At 39.2% G+C, this 8803-nt stretch overlaps 1 pseudogene; it reads right to left on the reverse strand.

The window, feature by feature from the left end:
* Positions 1 to 35: 35 nt before the first annotated feature.
* On the reverse strand, positions 36 to 5354 carry LOC115820735 (zinc finger BED domain-containing protein 4-like; annotated as a pseudogene).
* Between the last annotated feature and the right edge of the window lie 3449 nt (positions 5355 to 8803).

Genomic DNA, 8803 nt, shown 5'->3' on the forward strand with positions numbered 1-8803 from the left:
TCCTGTAAACAGGCAAGAACCACACACGGGACCTCCTACACTTTGGCAAAGCGCTGGCTCTCTAGCATTTCTTGCTGCATGGTCCGAATTCCCAATGTGGAGGGCCACTCATCTCTCAGGAGCATCTTCAGGACCTGAACACTTGGGATCACATGTGATAGAGAGCTCTCATAGTGACTCATTTCAAGAGTCACCTCCACTATTGGTGTCAGTGTCTCAACCAGGTTTGACACAATCTTCCACTGCTCAGCGCTAAGAGATGTGAATCCACAATGCTCAGTGGCATAAATATTCAAAGCTCACTTTTGCTCCAACATTCTGGCCAACATGTGAAGAGTTAAATTCCAGCAAGTAGGAGTTGCTTGTATCACTCCATGCTGAAGGAGATCAAGGTCTTGTTGGATTTCAGATAGACGTCTTTTGGCTTGGGTGGAATGAGCAAAGTGGTTCACACAGGTCTTAAGCTTTGTAATGGCATTCATGACTGACCTATGACTAGCTATTCTGTCATTCACAATGAGCTGCAATGTATGAACACAGCAACTGAAATCTGTGACTTCAGCTATACGCATTACCCTGATCATATTAGACCTACTATCTCTGAGAACAAAACTCACACAACTTTTCTCCACACCCCATTCCTCCATCATGCAATTTACAATTTACAATTTGGTGTTTGGCAGACGCTTTTAGCCAAAGCGACTTACAATAAGTGCATCAGTCAGATCCCATTGCCTCATAAACAGAAATCACGATAAGGCTGTACATTAATTACCCTCCGTATTACGCTCCTGGAATTCTGTGACAGTAAACGATAAACACAAGACAGCTGGCTGATGTATTCTCCTGTATGAGGCCCATCCATTAATTTTGTATTCTGGACGACTTGCTGTCGCTTCCAGTCAGCATCGATGAAATGGCACGTGAGGCTCATCAACGTCACAGTTGATCCTGTCCAGCAGACAGTGGTAAATGACAAGTGCTGTCCAGCAAACTCTGGAGTTAGCATGGAATTGACCTTTTGTTTGATCTGATTAAAGATGAAGGGTATTACTTCAGTGCGATAAAATTTCTCACTCTTTAAATTGTAACGTGGCTCAACAGCATTCATAAGGCGTCTAAAGCCAATGTCTATGACCATGGCGAAAGGCTGATTGTCAGTGGTAATCATTTCACCAATCATCCTGCCAAGCTTCATAGACTTTTTGTCTGTATCCTTCCACTTTATTTGTTGATTAAACACCTTTTTGAGGGTGGGCTGTACTGCAGTGTCAGAAGTGCAGGGTTGCATCTTCTCTTTCTCCTGTGTTGCCTAATAGAGATTACCAAGATGGACTTTTAGATGAGACCACATGTTTGAGGTATTTTTTGTTTTAGATGTTTCAGATCCAAGCCTTACAGTACTGCTGCATTCTTTGCACAATGCAGTCCCTGGCAGTTGTTCTGTAAAGTGCTCCCAAACCACACTCCAAACATACACAATCACATTCATACCTGGGGGCAATTTGGCGTCACCAGTTCACCTAACCTGCATGTCTTTGGACTGTGGGAGGAAACTGGAGCTCCCAGAGAAAACCCACACGGGGAGAGCATGCAAACTCCACACAGAAAGGACCCTGGCTGCCTGGCCGGTAATCGAACCCAAGACCTTCTTGCTGTGAGGTGACAGTGCCGCCCAGGAAACACAGCTGATACTATTCCAAACACATTCTCCACACTGATAGGGTGCAGAGAATAGGCATGCACTCCCAACGCTGAGTGTTGTGCTTGGAGTTTTGATTGTGGAGTGCAGGTGCGGGCAGGAAGAAACTGATGTCGAGAGAAAGAAATGGTTAGCGGGACTACCGCAAAAGGGACAGTCTAAAACGCTTAACGTGAAAAACGCTTAAAGTACCAAATATGACAGGCAGACATACTTCAAACTGCTCACATGTATAGCTATTCCATCATACTAAATATACCCAAAAGCTTGAGAACGTAGTCAGGGGGGAAATATTTTAAATATTGATTAAGCATTTTCTTTGCCCAGATCCGTTTAATGAGCAAAAACATACCTAAAATGATAACTTGAGATTCAAAAGTTTCCAAGATTATAGCTGTCCTTCAACACGAACTATGTCCAAAAGCTTGAGAATGTAGTTAGAAGGGAAATACTTTAAATACTCATTACGCGTTTTCTTTAGGCACATCCTCTTAACTTTAACACACAAAATATAATTATGCATGCATTATGCGTGGAGAAAACGCTTAATATTTAAAATATTTCCTGTGAGCAGTTTGGAGTATGTCTACCTGTCATATTTGGTACTTTAAAATGTGTTAAGCGTTTTTCACGTTAAGCATCGTTAAGCATTTTAGACTGTCCCCTGCAAAAGAAAGTTACTGAAATGTATTTTATGTTCTTTAAGTACAGAATGTTATTCGTGTTTGCGCAAGAGCAACGAGAAAAACCTTATGTTTTATGTAAACAGGCGTAAGGTTGATGGTTTTTATGCAAAGCACAGCTTCAGATGAACTAGCTAGCCAGCTAAATTAAACCAAAGCTACATGCTACATTTATGTTATACAGAGCATTACATTTATAACGTCAGCTTTATTGTTAAGATACGCATTTTACTAAAATGTGCCTTTGTTAGTTAGCTAAAAGAGGATGAAGTACACAGCTTAGGAAACTGAAATGGTCAACCAACCTGTGCCATTAAAAGTGAATGTCTTGAATGAATGTCTTGCTCCGTGTCCCATGTTACTGTACCAAGCATCTTTGTTGCATGTTGTGGTTACGCTGCCAACCAGGAGCCTCCGTAAACTAATGTTAATTAAAAACTAGGAAATAAAAAAGTAATTTAAAAGTATATAAAAAGAGAGAATTATATATATATATATATATATATATATATATATATATATATATATATATATTTTTTTTTTTTAGCTACGTCGACCTCTAATGGTGTGGAGGTGACTGTTGATGTCACAGCTGTTTTGGATGAGGATGACGGCTTGCAGTTCCAACTTCCTAAACATCATCGACGTGCTTGCCACTTATTAAACTTGATTTCCACAGTGGATGCGACAAAAGCAAGTTCAAATGAGGCTTACAGGAAGCTGTCCCGATCAACATTCTCAAAGTGCCATGCATTATGGAACAAGTGCAGCAGGTCTGCTATGGCTGCAGAGATGATAGAGGAGGTGTATAAATTCAGCTGATTTGTCCCAACACAACAAGATGGAATTTCTTGTTCCTGGATGTTGAGAGAATCCTTAGAATCATTAAAGATCAGGGGAGAGGGGGCTATCAGAACTGTATGCACTTCACTCAAGCTTCCCATGTAAGTGCTGGTTTTTGTAACTCCTTGAATTCATGTTCCAATAATTTGAGCAAACCTAAATGTAATAATGGTAAAACTGTTTTTTGTTTTTTTTACGTATGTAAATGAGCTATTAGTTGCATGTAAACTTGCCATTACTGAGTAGTTGATTAACTTGCTCAATGAGGAACTGATGTATTCCTGAGAGGAGTCAATATACCAGAAAAGGACAAGCGGAACATATTTATACCTCCTATGGGCCTAGCAATTCCAGTTTGTTAGTTTTCCTGAGAGGAGTAAAATGACACCTTTCTCAGTTTTTCCCCCTATCAATCAGTTAAAGATATTGTAACATGAGATGATAAATTGTTGTTATTTACATGTGTGATAGGTTAAAACCAGTTGAAACTGCCTTTCTAGAGGAGTATGCCAGAACCATGAGCCCACTCGCTAAAGTGATCAACAGACTGTAATCGATGGGATGGGATTGGATGGCTTCTGCCTACTCTCAACCTCCTCACCTCCAAGCTTGACCGAATCCGAATCTCGTCCAGCTACTGCAAACCTCTGGTGGATGCCCTCCAAGAAGGGCTGCAGAAGTGCTTTGGTGACTTGCTTGCAGAGCCAGAGTTCATTGCTGCTGCCATCCTTGTGCCTAAATTAAAAACGTCCTGGATAAAGGACGAAGTTTTGTTTTTGACAAGTGACATCACTCAAAGATTCAAGGGAACTAAACCAAACCATTTTACAAGGATAGCTAACTCGAATGATTATATCGTAGCATTCATATCAAGTTGTTTAGTGGTTAGTTTCAAATGCACTTTGGAAATACACGGGGCAATACTGTTCTTTTAAAATTCTAATTAGGAGAAATGGGGATCAGTGTGATTGCAGAAAGTTTAAATTGATTCTTAACATCTTAGGAAATTTCCATCTCAGGTCTGGAACATCTGGAAGAACAAGGAACATCTGGAAGAACAGACCTTGAATCAGTCATCAGAGGACTTCTTTGCAAACATGAAACCTACTCATGGTCAGGAAAGCATCAGGCAGTTAGATGGCTACCTTGCCTGCAAAGTTTATCACGAGGAAATTCTGAAGTCATTCCCAACTGTGTGAAAATTGTCGCTGAGGGTGAATACTGCTTTACCTGCTTCAGCTGCTTGTGAAAAGCTTTTCAGCACAGCAGGACTTATTTTCAGTCCCAGGAGAACAAGAATGGACTCAAGCAACTTTGAGAACCAGCTCCTTGAATAAAAGATTCTGTAGCTTTGCTTAGATCATGAGTTCCATACTGTATTAGTAGTTGTGTTGTGGGGAAATCTTGATTTGTATCACCTAAGAATCACCTAAAACTCACTCATCATCATGCACACAGTGTATAATGAATTTCTTTCCTGTGCCAGGAAAAAACTGTCGTGCATTTGATGGCTGGTTACTTAGCACAGAGCAACTGTCCCTGCAAGAAGGTTAAAGTGGAGTAATACTATTTTAGAATTTGATAGTGCCTGCAGTTTTGTACCATGATTTTCACTTTTACATGTACACACACTTTAAGTCAACAAACATTATTAAGTTTAAACTTGTAACTAGTCAAGTTTAAAATAAATTGTAAAAGGAAAGTTTGCCTGTTCTCAAATCCTATTATTTCACATCTGCAGCCACTCAAGTCTCCCTAATGGAAATATGCTGCTTTCTCAAGAAAAAGGAAAATCAACAGACACATTTTCAACTCTCCTTCAGGAGAGCTGTGGATTACAAATTGAAGCTACCCTCTGGACCAATATGTAATATGTAAATTAAATGGGGGTGTCAAAATAATATGTTTTTTTCCCCTTAAAGCTACTACATGTTTGAAAAGGCACAGAACATTTCAAATGATGTCAGGAGGCAGTATAAGTCAGATCTATCAATGCATGTAGCTACATGAAATACTGGGGAGAGCTAAAAAAAAGTATTATTTCCATTTCCCAGCAGTTACAGAGTAGATTACGGTTTAAAGCACACCTTCCCTCCCACGAGGAACTCTGCTGCTCTGTTTGCCATTTTTAGATGAAGAGATGGTATCTTTTTGCACAGGAGGCACATGCTCTTTGTTAGAAAAAAAATGAGTGCAGTACATTGGCTACCTGGACTGACTCCACATATTTAACACTAAACTCAAGACCCACAGGCTGAATCTCTAAATGCACATACAGTTTGAGAGAGTCACTATGGTCCCTCTGTGTTACAGATGCAATGTCAGTCCCCCCCCAACACCCATCTCCCCCCCCAAAAAACCAAAAACAAAAAACTGGACTGAAAGGTGTGAGATTATATGTCTGTAAAAATGTGTTGCATGGAAAGAGTTATTTTATTTTAAGATTTAAGACAGAAAAGATAAATACTGAGAAGATGGATTAGGAATGCACACCAGTGATGGATGTGTAACCCCGAATGTATGTTTGATGTTTACAGACAGTATATCTGTGTAATAACAACATAACACCTGTGATGACCCACTGTTCTGTTTTCGAATAAAAAAACAAAGTTAAAAGAAAAATAACACTCTCAGAGTTAACACTGAAACCTTTCATGTGTATAGAGTCTTGCCAACAGGGGAAAGTTCTCCACTCATATAAATCTTTGATTGTGTGTAGGTCACTTTTCTCTGCTCTTCCACAACATAAACACTGTCATTCATTTTGTATCCATGTGAATGACAACATTTTTTTATCATCCATGACTTAATGGCTTAATATTTGGATAGCTATGATCTGATGAATTAACTCATTCTTTCCTGTGATACTGCTCGCATAGAAAACAGGCCTGTCTTTAGCCTAATTTCAATCCTCTAAATTGTAATTTGGTCACTAATTGACAAGAGGACACAAGAGTCGACTGTTCTAGTTTCCTGAGTTCTCGTATTCCTGTAAATAAATGATATAAAACTACTCTTTCTGTTCTTTACTTTTGAGCGAAATTTTTTGCCTGCTGTAGCATACCAAGAAAAGGAAAACAGAAAGACTTGTTCAAGGGGAATGTTGATTAAACTGCCGATACTCCATCTTATCCCCAGCTTACTACTTCGCAAAGACACATTTCAGCTGAAGTACTTCGTATGCCAGGACTTGTCAAATATAATGGGTTTCAATTAACCTCTTCCCCCTGAGTGAACTTTGGCAATAGATTTGGGATTTGGCCAACTTCTTTGTTGCCTTTCTATTGCTTCCAGGACTGATTTTTCCATACCTGTGAAAACTGTTAACTCTTACAGAAAACAATGGATTTTGCTGAAAGACTGTTTCTGAAGCAAGGAAACATAACGCAAGTGACAGTGCTTGTATGGTGTGTTTTTTATGAATTGGTGGTATAGCCTTCCAGGCACCTATAAAGAGTATGAAGGAGTGAGGTGTGTGCTATAGCACAGTGAATCCCTCAGGAAGTGTCCGTATAATGAAAGACTTTGGCGCAGCTATCTAATGAGTCAATCATGTGGCACATAAATACTGTCTTTCCCTGACATTATGATGCATTACTGTACCTTGTTATTAGAATGTGATTGATGACAGACACCCTGGAATTACAAGAGAAGCTGATCCACTGGGTTGCCTGTGGTAGATCAATTTTCTCATCATTGATTTTCAGTTGATATCACAGAATACAGTTTAGCATTGACAACCAGGGACTGTCTCACCGATAAAAGTAAGCTATGAAAAACGGGGCTGTGGAGTCGGCACACAAAACCTTCAACTCTGACTCCGACTCCTAAATTTATAGTACCACCGACTCCAGTCCTGACTCCACTAACCCAATTTTGCTTTCGACTCTGACTCCAACTCCATGATTCCGACTCCTACTCCACAGCACTGCTTTATCATAAAGCAGTGTTGTTGAGCTGGCTGTGGAATCAGTACACAAAACCTTCGACTCCAACTCTGATTCCTCATTTTTTGGTACCTCCAACTCTGACTCCAGTAACCCAATTTTGTTTCCGACTCCGACTCCACAACTCCAACTCCACAACCCTGATGAAAAATGTAACTAACTGAAGAGAAGACTCTCACAATAATAGAAATGAGATGAGATCAAACAAATTGCTAGGGATTATGAATTCCTTGCCTAATTTTCTCTAACATGCTTTGAGGCATCCACACTTTTCCTTGATGGACACAGCAGTCTTAAAAAAATCATATGTCTGGACAGTGTGAAACTTAAACTTAAACTTAACTTAAAAACTTAAGTGTAACTGGTAGAAAAGTGATTTTTCGATGGCGTGGAGTATGAGGGTTGGAAGTAAAAAAAATTAATTGATAAACATGGAGGTGATGAAAGTGCATGTGAATTGAAAAGGAGAGCAGTAAAAATGGACGTGAAATGAAAAATGGAGTGATAAATTATCAAGTGATTTGATTAATTTAAAGCCAATTTGATAGAAACAGTTGTGATATAATGATAACAGAGCCATGTTTCATCATTTTCATTCATCATTGATCATTCACAACACAAAACTGCCATTTCTCATTTAAGGAAAGTAGCCTCAAGGGTGGAAGTAACAAAAATTAACTGATAAAAATGGAGGTGATGAAAATGCATGTGAAGTGAAAAATAAAGGGGATAAAATGTATGAGAGCTGAAAAAAGAGTGATAAATTGTCAGTTGATTTGATAGACTTGATTGACATTTTAATTGAAACAGCATTGCTCTGATAATCAACTTGACTGACATTTATCGTTTACAGCAAGCCATTTTTGATCCTTCCGGTTATCGTTTAAAGCAAGGCATTTTTGTTGCTTCCGCCAAATTTTTATTTTTTAAATGAACTGTTATTCATCTCAAATATGCAATGTAACAAACATTGGATACATTCGAATACAGTGGTATCATCATAACAAACATGTGATACAGAGTAAAGTTGGACAAAAGTAAAGCACACCAAGGAAAGTGAAAGAAAACAACAAAACTATTGGCTAATAAAAGGATACACACACCACGTCCACTGACGAATTGTTTTTGATTGACATTTTGGGCAGAAGTAACAAAAATGGCTTGCTGTAAATGATAAATGTCAGTTGGGTTGATTATCAGAGCAACACTGTTTCAAATAAAATGTCAATCAATTTTATTAAAGCAGTTGACGATTTATCGCTCTATTTTCAATTCATATGCATGTTCATCACCTCCATTTTTAATCAATTAATTTTTGTTACTTCCACCCCTCATAGTAGAGAGTCCAATTGGCCGCGTTGGGTTTTACGAACGTGCTTGGGTAGATAGCGGGCTGGCCTTATAGCTGTGGTTGTGCGCGCGGATGTATCGCTCAAATTTGTAGGCGTAGCATGCGGAGAGACGCTCTCTGCTCGGGCTGATAGCAGGCTGACTTTATAACTGTGTTTGTGCGTACCGAAGTGCGAATGCATATGCATGGGTTGAAGGGGGAGGCAAAGCTATAATAGACGTTAAATAACACGGTTTCAACTTCAGCATGACTTTATTTTATGCGATGAAAGAAGATT

The sequence above is a fragment of the Chanos chanos genome, chromosome 9 (genome assembly GCF_902362185.1).
Source record: "Chanos chanos chromosome 9, fChaCha1.1, whole genome shotgun sequence".
NCBI lineage: Eukaryota > Metazoa > Chordata > Actinopteri > Gonorynchiformes > Chanidae > Chanos > Chanos chanos.